The sequence below is a fragment of the Dendrobates tinctorius genome, unplaced genomic scaffold, assembly GCF_039654945.1.
Source record: "Dendrobates tinctorius isolate UK_male_01 unplaced genomic scaffold, ASM3965494v1 ptg000102l, whole genome shotgun sequence".
Classification (NCBI taxonomy): Eukaryota; Metazoa; Chordata; class Amphibia; order Anura; family Dendrobatidae; genus Dendrobates; species Dendrobates tinctorius.
Window position 1 is genome coordinate 1,396,918 of NW_027361770.1, and position 13,503 is coordinate 1,410,420.

The following is a 13,503-nucleotide window of genomic DNA, read 5'->3' on the forward strand; positions in this document are numbered from 1 at the left end:
TTAGGAGGTCTAGTTTTCAAAATGGGGTCATTTGTGGGGAGCTCCAATGTTTAGGCACACAGGGGCTCTCCAAACACGACATGGTTTCCGCTAACAATTGGAAGTAATTTGCATTTCAAAAAGTCAAATGGCGCTTCTTACCTTCTGAGCCCTGCCGTGTGCCCAAACAGTGGTTCCCCCCCACATATAGGGTACCAGCGTACTCAGGACAAACTGGACAACAAGATTTGTGGTCCAATTTTTCCTGTTAGCCTTGTGAAAATTAAAAATAGCGTGCTAAAAATCATTTTTGAGGAAAAAAATATTTTTTATTTTCACTGCTCTGTGTTATTAACTTTTGTGAAGCACTTGGGGGTTCAAAGTGCTCCCTACACATCTAGGTAAGTTCCTTAGGGGGTTTAGTTTCCAAAATGGGGTCACTTGTGGGGGAGCTCCAATGTTTAGGTGCACAGGGGCTCTCCAAATGCGACATGGTGTCCGATAACGATTAGAGTTAATTTTCCATTCAAAAAGTCAAATGGTGCTCCTTGCCTTCCGGGCCCTGCCGTGCACCCAAACAGTGGTTTATGACCACATATGAGGTATCTGTGCACTCAGGAGAAATTGCTCAACAAATTTTAGGATCCATTTTATCCTGTTGCCCATGTGAAAATGAAAAAACTGAGGCTAAAATAAAATTTTTGTGAAAAAAAGTATTTTTTTTTTACAGATCAATTTGTGAAGTACCTGGGGGTTCAAAGTGATCACTATGCATCTAGATAAGTTCGTTGGGGGGTCTAGTTTCCAAAATGGGGACATTTGTGGGGAAGCTCCAGTGTTTAGGCACACAGGGGCTCTCCAAACACGACATGGCAACCGCTAAATATTCCAGCATATTTTCCATTCAAAAAGTCAAATGGCGCTCCTTCCCTTCTGAGCCCTGCTGTGCGCCCAAACAGTGGTTTATGACCACATATGAGGTACCGTTGTACTCAGGAGAAATTGCCCAACATATTTTAGGATCCATTTTATCCTGTTTTCCATGTAAAAATGAAAAAATTGATGCTAAAAGAAAATTTTTGTTGGAAAAATTAAAATGTCCATTTTTTCTTTCCACATTGCTTTAGTTCCTGTGAAACACCTGAAGGGTTAATAATCTTCTTGAATGTAGTTTTGAGTAGCTTGAGGGGTGCAGTTTTTAGAATGGTGTAACTTTTGGGTATTTTCTGCCATATAGACCCCTCAAAGTGACTTCAAATGTGAGGTGGTCCCTAAAAAAAATGGTTTTGTAAATTTTATTGTAAAAATGAGATATCGCTGGTCAACTTTTAACCCTTATAACTTCCTAACAAAAAATTTTTTGTTTCCAAAATTGTGCTGATGTAAAGTAGACATTTGGGAAATGTTATTTAGCAACTATTTTGTGTCACATAACTCTCTGGTTTAACAGAATAAAAATTCAAAATTTGAAAATTGCAAAATTTTCTACATTTTCACCAAATTTCTGATTTTTTAACAAATAAACGCAAAAATTATCAACCTAAATTTACCACTAACATGAAGCCCAATATGTCATGAAAAAACAATCTCAGAATCGCTAGGATCTGTTGAAGCGTTCCTGAGTTATTACAGCAGGAGCGTTATTGAGTCCGAAGGGCACAACCAGGTTTTCAAACAGCCCCTCAGTTGTCAGGAACACTGTTTTCCATTCGTCCCCCTCCTGGATCCTTATAAGGTTATAAGCCCCTCATAGATCGAGCTTAGAAAACCATTTGGCCCCCGTGAGTTGGTTGCATAGATCAGGATTCAACGGGAGAGGGTACGTGTTCTTAACAGTAATTTTGTTCAGTTCCCGAAAGACGAGGCACGGTTGCAACCCACCATATTTTTTCTTTACAAAGAAAAACCCCGCTGCCATGGGTGAGACCGAGGGCCGAATATGCCCCTTGCGAAGGCTTTCTTTGATGTACTCTTTCATAGCTTGGTGCTCAGACCCGGACAAATTAAACAAACGAGCCTTGGGTAATTTGGCTCCAGGTACTAAATCGATAGCACAATCAAATGGTCTATGTGGTGGGAGCGCCTCAGCCTCGCTTTCGGAAAATACGTCTTCAAAGTCTCTCAGGTACTCCGGAATACCCTCCAGACCGACAGATGACACAGATACAGATCTTATCGGATTGACAAAAGGAACCGGGTTACAACACAGACCATTATCATTACATCCCCATCGGATGATCTCCCCCTTCACCCAATCAATGAGAGGATTGTGGCGTTGCAACCAGGGCATCCCCAATACCAGTCCTGCAGGCAGATTATTCATAATAAAACAACTTAACTTTTCCACATGAGTGGAAGCTATTTTCATAGAAAAAACTTCAGACATAAAGCAAATTCCATCCCGGGTAAGAGGGGATGAATCCACAGCCACACTTTTAACAGGGTCTTTTAACCTGACTGTCCCTATCTTATTAAGAGTCACAACTTGGGCATCAATCAGATTAATGGAGGAACCACAGTCAACAAAGGTGGCAGTCATAACAGGACCGCCAGCAAGTTCCAATTCAACCTGGAGCACCATCTTTGTACATGAGAAAAAATGTACCTGGGAGTCTGGACAACCTCCTCGATTGTTGCCCAGAGTCAGTCATTTCTCTGATGGTTTCTCTGAAGAAGGGCAGGAGGGGCATTTCCTTTTCCAATGTCCAGAGGCTCCACAGTAAAAGCATAGTAGGTTGTCTCTACGGTGCCTTCTCTCTTTCTCCTTAACCGAGACTGACCCAACCTCCATGGGCTCAGATACAGGTGCAGTGTCACACAATTTGGGGTACAAGGGAGACTCTTGTTGCATCATTCCTCTAGCACGGAGTCTCCGGTCCATATGGACTGCCTGCATCATGGCATCCTCCAGGGTATCAGGGAAAGGATGTAATGCCAGAGTGTCTTGCAGACGGTCAGACAGGTCCCTGCGGAACAACACCCTCAGGGCGGCGTCGTTCCAGGATACTTCGGCGGTCCAACGTCTAAACTCTGAGCAGAACCATTCAGCAGAGTGCCTCCCCTGTGTCACACTCATCACCATATCCTCTGCCAGACGCACTCTATCAGGCTCATCATAAATGTGCCCAGCGCCTCAAAGAACAAATTCACAGACATACGTTCAGGAGCAGAGGAAGAGAGAAAGAGAAAGACCATGCCTGTGGAGCCCCCCAAAGTAGAGAAATGATGACCCCCACCCTCTGGAACTCATCCCCGGAGGAACGGGGCCTCAGAGAAAAAAAAAGCTTGCATCCTTCTCTGAACGACCTGAATTCCCTTTTATCCCCTGAGAAAGGGTCTGACAATTTGACCGGAGATTCGGGGGATGCCAATGACACATCTCTATCCCCAGCACTAGAAGCCCCTGCAGTGGCAGCCCCCTGCACAGTATCCACCAACTGTTGCTGGGTATGAGCCATCATACGCTGTTCCACATTAAGTTTGTGGAACATTTGGGTCAGGTGCTTGACCTGATCAGCCAAAGCTTGTATGGGATCCATGAGTAGTGTTGAGCTTTCCGATGCCGCAAGTATCGGGTATCGGACGATATTAGCTGTATCGGAATTCCGATACTGACTTCCGATACTTTTTTCATATCGGATACCGGAATCAGAAGTTCCCATAATGCTATCAGCCCGCTTGCTTTGATTCAGCCAATGGGAATCCTCAGAAGTGTGGGCACATCCTGTTAGGCATGTAGGCATGTTAACTATTGGCATGGCTGTGATTGGCTGCTGAAATGATGTCATGATGCACTATAAAAGCCACCGCCGCCGCCATTTCTGGTCACTCTGCTGTGAATTCAGTTAGGGACAGGCTGCTGTTGAACACTGCGAGGGACAGTTAGAAATAGCGATTCCACAAAACATATAGTGCTTAACCCAGGCTACATAAACCACCACTGTAGCTTGCTTTTCCCTAGCAGCAGTGTTCACAGCTGTCTGCAAGGGCTGTATGAGTGGGTCCTTCAGCCACGTCTGGTTGTAGGCCGCCCAGCGTGCATCACTGCTGCCTCATACATATTTTTCTTTTATTGCAGCTCATTTTTTCTCCTATTAGTGTGCATCCATCCGTATCCATATACGGTGGTTGCAAACACTCTAGGAGTACACAGCGGAGCCTTTCTGCAGCCTGTCAGTGCTAGTGCCCACTTAGCTGCACTGTTCACGGCTGTCTGAGAGGTCTCTGACTGTGTGTGAGTGCAGCTCACATTGTAGTGTGTCCTGCAGCTACGTCTGGTTGTAGGCCGCTCAGCGTGCGTCACTGCCTCACACATATTTTTCTTTAATTGCAGCTCATTTTTTCTTCTCCTATTAGTGTGCATCCATCCATATCCATCTTCAATGGTTGGTGGCAAACACTATATAGGAGTAGATAGAGGAGCCTTTTTTCTGGCTTGTGCCCTTCAGCTGCAGCCAGATTAGTATTACACAATTTTTTTGGAGCCTCATCTTTTGCATTGTAGGTTACCTGCCAGCATTGTAATAGCTCCAGAAAGTTGGTGATACTCTCACTTTCAAATCTTTGGTCACATCCTTTTAGTTTTTTTTCCCAAAAAAAGAAACAACAAAGTTCACCAAACACTACATTTGAAAGTTGTGTAGGCCACATTAGCTCCCATTAAAGTGTAGTCGACACACACACTTCATAAAATTAGTGTTTCTTATACCTGTAACCAGCTGTTCAGGAATAGGCACACTAAGGCCCCCCTTTGTACTTTTCTGCCTATCTTTCTCAGTCTAGCAAGATGAAGAAGGCAGGGAGTAAGGCACATGGGCATGGGGGTGGAGTTTCAGCAGGGAGAGGACGTGGGGATTCTGCAGGGAGAGGACGTGGGGATTCTGCAGGGAGAGGACGTGGGGATTCTGTGCCTGCTGTTGGCACCAGTGAGTCAGCATCCCCCAGTTTTAGCAGGCAACAGTCCTTTATGCGCAGCTTTGTAGGACCTCACCGTACCCTACTGCTGCTGGAGGAACAAATTGAAGCCGTTGTGGGATGGATGGCAGCTAACGCATCGACTTCAATTACTTCCACATCCTCTCAGGGCCAGAGCACCAAAGAGCAACCATCTGTCTCTTCACCACCTGCCAAAGTGCCCAGGCAGTCAGAGAGCCCTGGACAGGAGCCATCACAGTCTCTACTTCTGTTCTCGGAATCTGTTGGTTTGGAAAGAGGAGGCCAGCCAAGCAGCATTCCAGAATGTGAAGAAGACGGAGTATGCAGTGATGCGCAACTTCTTTGTCCCTCTGAATCTGAAGAGGCGGGTGGGCCAGTGCCTATGGTCAGCACACCTCAGTACGCATCAGATGATGACGAGACATAGGTGCCACTTTCTGTTGCGTATGGTGCTGGCGAGACAACCCAGGAGAAGCAGGTGTTTGAAGAGGGGATGGGTCACATCATGGCGTGAGGAACAGGGAGGTGGTGGGAGCAGCTCTGAGGAAGAGATTCCCCGAACGGCCAAAACCGGAGGGAGAGGGAGGGGGCAGACTTGGTTGCCTGTAGCCTCCACTTCGGCACCCGTTACGAGCATTCCACTTTCAAAAGGCAAAACGGGCGCTCCCAAGACTTGCAGTGCGTGGTCCTTTTTTGACACAGTTGCAGATGACATTTGCTTTGTGAAATGCAAGCTGTGTCATCAGAGAGTCAAAAGAGGGAAAAATGTCAGCAACCTCAATATCACTAATATGTGGAAACATGTGCGGACCTAGCACGAGGTGGAGTTACACAGACACACTGAAGACGTAGGCCAACGTACAGCACCACCTACCACCTCTTCAGCTCGTGTTGGGGCCTCTTTCTCCAGCTCACACACAGATGGTTTGGCTTCCTCACAGGATCGCCAAGGAAGAACCTCTGGCACTGTTGTCCGGAGACCCTGTGACATTCCACCCACAGCACCACATTCCAAGTCATCCTCACACTCCCAGGCCACTCGACATCCATCGGTAGCACAGGCATGGGAGAAAAGGCGGCCATACTCGGCAAACCATCCCCGAGCACAGGCTCTGAATGCTGGCATTGCCAAACTACTGGCACTTGAAATGCTCTCATTCAGGCTGGTGGAGACTGACACCTTCCGGGACTTCATGGCATTGGCAGTCCCACAATACACCGTACCCAGCCGCTTTTATTTCAGCAGGCGAGCCGTCCCTGCCCTGCAGAAACATGTGGAGGCAAACATAAAACATGCGCTACTAAACGCCGTCAGTAGCAAGGTCCACCTGACCACTGATGCGTGGACCAGTAACCAAGGACAGGGACAATACCTTTCCCTCACTGCCCATTGGGTCAATGTTGTGGAGCCGGGTACAGATCTGGAGAGTGGTGCTCTATGTGTTCTGCCAACTCCATGGATTGCAGGAATCCAGTCTGTACACATTGACTCCTCCTCCTACTCAAGTTCCTCTGAAACAGCGCAGCAGGAGCCTGTTACGACCGATATGAGCACAGCCGTGGCCAAACATCAACAGGCCGTACTGAAATTAATTTCTTTGGATAACACTGGTCAACAGCATTTTTGGTGCCAAAGATATTTCATCGAATTTAGGGTATTTTTGGGGTGCTGATTCTGAATATGTCATCAGTTTTGCCAGATTGGCTCAAGTTTTTGAGATTTTTGGTATCTTATTTATAGCACTTGTTGGTAAATGCGACGCATCATCTCATTAATTTCTTTGGATTAGTACTTGAACTGAGCAGTTCTCAATATAGTTTTGTGTTAATTAGTGTTCTAAAAGTTTGTTCATAGCTTGATTTTTGCACTAACTTTATGTTGTTGTCTGTTTTCCAGTGAAAAGCATGAACTCATCATGAAGAAGTTGTCTTAACGATCCAGACTCATTCTGTTACATTTGTGGTGAATATACACTGTCAAAACATAGAAGAAACATAACACACTTCGTAAAAAAAGTGTATTTTGCCTATTTTGGGGTTATGCTTGGGGACCAAGACAAGTTTTGGGCACCACACATAGTGTGCAAAGCATGTATCGAATTATTACGAAAATGGAGCAAAGGACAAAGAAAAAGCTTCAAATTTGGTGTTCCAATGGTGTGGAGAGAGCCAAAAAATCATCATGATGACTGTTATTTATGGTAAACACAGGTACAGGCACATCTTCACAATGAGGGACAGGCCTTCTTGCAGATTCCATGTTACTCCCATTTTCGTTTCTTATGCTTATTGAATCCTTGCACTTGCACTGCACAGAAATAACAGTCATCATGATGATTTTTTGGCTCTCTCCACACCATTGGAACACCAAATTTGAAGCTTTTTCTTTGTCCTTTGCTCCATTTTCGTAATAATTCGATACATGCTTTGCACACTATGTGTGGTGCCCAAAACTTGTCTTGGTCCCCAAGCATAACCCCAAAATAGGCAAAATACACTTTTTTTACGAAGTGTGTTATGTTTCTTCTATGTTTTGACAGTGTATATTCACCACAAATGTAACAGAATGAGTCTGGATCGTTAAGACAACTTCTTCATGATGAGTTCATGCTTTTCACTGGAAAACAGACAACAACATAAAGTTAGTGCAAAAATCAAGCTATGAACAAACTTTTAGAACACTAATTAACACAAAACTATATTGAGAACTGCTCAGTTCAAGTACTAATCCAAAGAAATTAATGAGATGATGCGTCGCATTTACCAACAAGTGCTATAAATAAGATACCAAAAATCTCAAAAACTTGAGCCAATCTGGCAAAACTGATGACATATTCAGAATCAGCACCCCAAAAATACCCCAAATTCATTAAAATATTTTGGACACCAGAAAAAAAATTTTTTTTCGTTGACCTGTGTAATCGAAGCCACACAGCGCAGGAGCTCTGGAATGCCATCAAGTAGGAGAGACACGTGTGGTTTCTGCCAGTGAATCTCCAGCTGGGCTTGGTAGTGTGTGACAATGGCCGAAATCTGGTGGCAGCTCTTGGCCTAAGCAACCTCACTCACATCCCATGTCTGGCACATGTGCTCAACTTGGTGGTGCAGAGCTTTCTGAGGGACTATCCGGATCTTGATGCACTGCTGCACAAGGTCCACATAGAGTACCTGGGAGTCTGGACAACCTCCTCGATTGTTGCCCAGAGTCAGTCATTTCTCTGATGGTTTCTCTGAAGAAGGGCAGGAGGGGCATTTCCTTTTCCAATGTCCAGAGGCTCTACAGTAAAAGCATAGTAGGTTGTCTCTATGGTGCCTTCTCTCTTTCTCCTTAACCGAGACTGACCCAACCTCCATGGGCTCAGATACAGGTGCAGTGTCACACAATTTGGGGTACAAGGGAGACTCTTGTTGTATCATTCCTCTAGCACGGAGTCTCCGGTCCATACGGACTGCCTGCATCATGGCATCCTCCAGGGTATCAGGGAGAGGATGTAATGCCAGAGTGTCCTGCAGACGGTCAGACAGGTCCCTGCGGAACAACACCCTCAGGGCGGCGTCGTTCCAGGATACTTCGGCGGTCCAACGTCTAAACTCTGAGCAGAACCATTCAGCAGAGTGCCTCCCCTGTGTCACACTCATCACCATATCCTCTGCCAGACGCACTCTATCAGGCTCATCATAAATGTGCCCAGCGCCTCAAAGAACAAATTCACAGACATACGTTCAGGAGCAGAGGAAGAGAGAGAGAGAAAGCCCATGCCTGTGGAGCCCCCCAAAGTAGAGAAATGATGACCCCCACCCTCTGGAACTCATCCCCGGAGGAACGGGCCTCAGAGAAAAATAAAGCTTGCATCCTTCTCTGAACGACCTGAATTCCCTTTTATCCCATGAGAAAGGGTCTGACAATTTGACCGGAGATTCGGGGGATGCCAATGACACATCTCTATCCCCAGCACTAGAAGCCCCTGCAGTGACAGCCCCCTGCACAGTATCCACCAACTGTTGCTGGGTATGAGCCATCGTGCGCTGTTCCACATTAAGTTTGTGGAACATTTGGGTCAGGTGCTTAACCTGATCAGCCAAAGCTTGTATGGGATCCATGAGTAGTGTTGAGCTTTCCGATACCGCAAGTATCGGGTATCGGACGATATTAGCTGTATCGGAATTCCGATACTGACTTCCGATACTTTTCTCATATCGGATACCGGAATCAGAAGTTCCCATAATGCTATCAGCCCGCTTGCTTTGATTCAGCCAATGGGAATCCTCAGAAGTGTGGGCACATCCTTTTAGGCATGTAGGCATGTTAAGTATTGGCATGGCTGTGATTGGCTGCTGAAATGATGTCATGATGCACTATAAAAGCCACCGCCGCCGCCATTTCTGGTCACTCTGCTGTGAATTCAGTTAGGGACAGGCTGCTGTTGAACACTGCGAGGGACAGTTAGAAATAGCGATTCCACAAAACATATAGTGCTTAACCCAGGCTACATAAACCACCACTGTAGCTTGCTTTTCCCTAGCAGCAGTGTTCACAGCTGTCAGCAAGGGCTGTGTGAGTGGGTCCTTCAGCCACGTCTGGTTGTAGGCCGCCCAGCGTGCCTCACTGCTGCCTCATACATATTTTTATTTTTGAGCTGCTTATTTTTCTTAAATTCTATCTAGTGTGCTTCCATCCGTATCCATATACGTTGGTTGCAAACACTAGTAGTAGACAGCGGAGCCTTTCTGCAGCCTTTCAGTGCTAGTGCCCACTTAGCTGCACTGTTCACGGCTGTCTGAGAGGTCTCTGACTGTGTGTGAGTGCAGCTCACGCTGAGTAGTGTGTCCTGCAGCTATGTCTGGTTGTAGGCCGCTCAGCGTGTCACTGCCTCACACATTTTTCTTTTATTGCAGCTCATTTTTTCTCCTATTAGTGTGCATCCATCCGTATCCATGTACGGTGGTTGCAAACACTCTAGGAGTACACAGCGGAGCCTTTCTGCAGCCTGTCAGTGCTAGTGCCCACTTAGCTGCACTGTTCACGGCTGTCTGAGAGGTCTCTGACTGTGTGTGAGTGCAGCTCACGTTGTAGTGTGTCCTGCAGCTACGTCTGGTTGTAGGCCGCTCAGCGTGCGTCACTGCCTCACACATATTTTTCTTTAATTGCAGCTCATTTTTTCTTCTCCTATTAGTGTGCATCCATCCATATCCATCTTCATTGGTTGGTGGCAAACACTATATAGGAGTAGATAGAGGAGCCTTTTTTCTGGCTTGTGCCCTTCAGCTGCAGCCAGATTAGTATTACACAATTTTTTTGGAGCCTCATCTTTTGCATTGTAGGTTACCTGCCAGCATTGTAATAGCTCCAGAAAGTTGGTGATAATCTCACTTTCAAATCTTTGGTCACATCCTTTTAGTTTTTTTTCTCAAAAAAAGAAACAACAAAGTTCACCGATACGTTGTCCTGTCGTGTTGCGGTCGGGTTAGCCGAGTCTATGATGCCTGCAGTTTTGGTGCTTCCTATGTGGGCTGTGGGTTCTGGTAATAAAGGCTGGTTCCGTAGTGCCAATAGGACAAGCACCCCCTGTTGGACTGTGGGTTTCGGAAACTGCGTCCTGCTCGCGGCCTTGCAACTTTGTTGATCATGGGTACCTTCTGCTACCCATCTGGGTACAAGCACATATGGTTCTCGGCAGAGCCTTTGGCCTAGGTGCCTCCTTATCGGTATCCGAGTTCCAGCAACGTCTGCTGGTCCTTGGTAGTGCTTTGGAGCACAGGTACCTCCTGCTTAGTAACCGTGTTCCAGCACCGTCAGCTGGTCCACGGTTGTGCCATTGGCTCTTGTTCCTTCTGCTGCCACTCCGGGTTGCAGCACCATCAGCTGGTCCTCACTAGTGTCATTTGCTCTTGCAGCTTCTGCTACTCATCCGGGTTCCAGCACCGTCAGCTGGTTCTCGGCAGTGCCTTTGGCCTAGGTGCCTCCTTCTTGGTATCCGATTTCCAGCAACGTCTGCTGGTCCTTGGTAGTGCTTTGGAGCACAGGTACCTCCTGCTTAGTAACCGTGTTCCAGCACCGTCAGCTGGTCCACGGTTGTGCCATTGGCTCTTGTTCATTATGCTGCCCCTCCGAGTTCCAGTACCGTCAGCTGGTTCTCGGCAGTGCCTTTGGCCTAGGTGCCTCCTTCTTGGTATCCGAGTTCCAGCAACGTCTCCTGGTCCTTGGTAGTGCTTTGGAGCACAGGTACCTCCTGCTTAGCAACCGTGTTCCAGCAACGTCAGCTGGTCCACGGTTGCGCCATTGGCTCTTGTTCATTCTGCTGCCCCTCCGGGTTCCAGTACCGTCAGCTGGTTCTCGGCAGCTCCTCAGCCTTCTTGTACCTTCTGCTACTTTTCCAAGTTCAAGCTTGTGGAAATGGTTTCTGATTCTCACTCTGGATCTCCCTGACAATGACCCTGAAGATGACGACCCTGAAGACCACACAGAAGAATACCTAAAAGATGACCCTGAAAAAGATGGCCAAGAGGACAAAGAACAGGAAGACAACCACCAAGATGCAGAACAACAAGAGACAGAAGACCAAGAAGCATAAAATCCAAAAGCAGAAGAACATTAAGCATAAGACTAAAAATCAGAGCAAATGGTATTATCTAATTTATAACCAGAAGAAGACTAAGCAGTGTATGGGGTGAGTCCGTTCCTCCTCGTGGTGCGCCTGGAAGAGGCCTGCTGCTGCAGGCCAAACTGAACGCGGACAAATCCTGTTGTAAATCTGTTGTCACAGGCTGAATGGAAGGTGTAATCTTCAAACTTTTATAGATAACAACTACAGGAATGCCTGACACAAATAAGAATATGATGAAGAAGAATAGGAAGAAGCTGAAGAAGTTGAATATGAAGAAGAATAATAGTTGAATAAGAAGAATATGAAGAATGTAAAATAAAAATTAAATAGGAAGAAGGTGAAGAAGAAGAAGATGAATAAGGTGAAGAAGTTGATGAAAAAGATGCTGCTGAGGATGATGAAGGAGAAAGTGTGGGAGAAGTAAAAAAGAAGGTGAAGAGCATGGAAGTAGTGAAACATACATATCTGACAAAATATAAAAGAGGTTAACATAGTAAATATCTTTGTAACTCCTAACGTCTTTAAAAAATTTTTTTAATTCCTGCTATTCCATTTGATTGGGCTACAACTCTATGGCTTTAATGTCTCCTACACCTCCCACAATACATTCTACATTATTATTAGTTGTGTTTCTTCATGTAGAATTAACCTACAGGGAAAGAAAGGGTTTTTTTTAATTCCGATATTTCAGTTCCATTGACTTGAATGCGACTTCCGCGATCGAAATCGGCGATACCCGATACTTTTTTTAGATCAGCCGATCCATTCCGATCCGATATTTTTCAGTATCGGGTGGGATCGCTCAACACTATCCATGAGGATAACACACTTTTTTTTTTTCTTCTCTTTACAGAAAAAAAACCTGAAATGGTCAGCTATAATGTCAGGAACACCGCACTGCAGTTGCTCACTGAGCCAGTGTGCGTGTCCTGAGTACAAAAACAGTGCTCCAAGATACCTGTGGTGTGGGCAGCAGCGGTGACGATGCATGCTCCAGGACCTGAAGCACGTGACTGCTGGGGGCGTGACCTAAGCTCCACAGAGCTAGGAGCTGCAGGGAAACTCCTAGAAAGGTAACTACAGGAGAATGTTACCAAGGGGCATAGACAGAGACAGAAACCAGATCAAGCCGGGTCAAAGCACGAGATAGCAGGACAGTACCAAAGGGTTAGACAGAGCGAATAGTCAGGACGTAGCAATAGGTCAGAAAACCAGAACGGGCAATGGACAGTACAATAGGGACAAACTGCAATGGAGTAACAATAGCCAAGCCTGGAGGTCAGAACCGGAGAAGACAAAAGTACCAAAACGAGAGACGGAGTACAGAGTGAGGGAACAGGCCGGGTCATACACGGGAATCAAAAAAGCAATGCAGAATACACGCACACCAGGGGGTCGGTCAGACACACAGTCAGAATAACAGTATAGCTGACAGAGAATGCTAGTCTGGAGTGAGTATAAATACCCCTCCCAGATCCAAAGAGAGGCCGGCAAAAGTTAACCCTGTGAGAACAGGACCTTAACCATGTCCTAACCATAACACTCAGGATATTGAAGTTTGCAGGAACAAAGAGATTTCCCAAGACCATGTACTTTTGCACATGGCCGAATGGGCTGCTCACAACACATTCCCGAGGTGGGGGAAAGGAAGGAGATAGAATTACATAAGCAGGTTGAGTGGGAAGAAAAGCTGCCTTGTGCAAGGAGAAGGTGGGCTGTACAGAGGATCGTTGCTGCATCATGTGTACTTTACACAGACCTAAAGGTGGGGAAGCAGCGTGTGAGTCAGTAAATGCCATGGAAGGTTCTGGAAGTGTGCTTAGGAAATGAGCATATTCCTATTATCATGACACTTCCCCCTTTTGGACTGCACTATGGTGGCAGGACCTCCTGGTACTCCTCCATGCACACCTCGGTGGGCTCGCCCCGGCGGGACAACCCGCCTGCATTGATATGCTCAGTGCCTTTTTTGTGTTTCACAGTA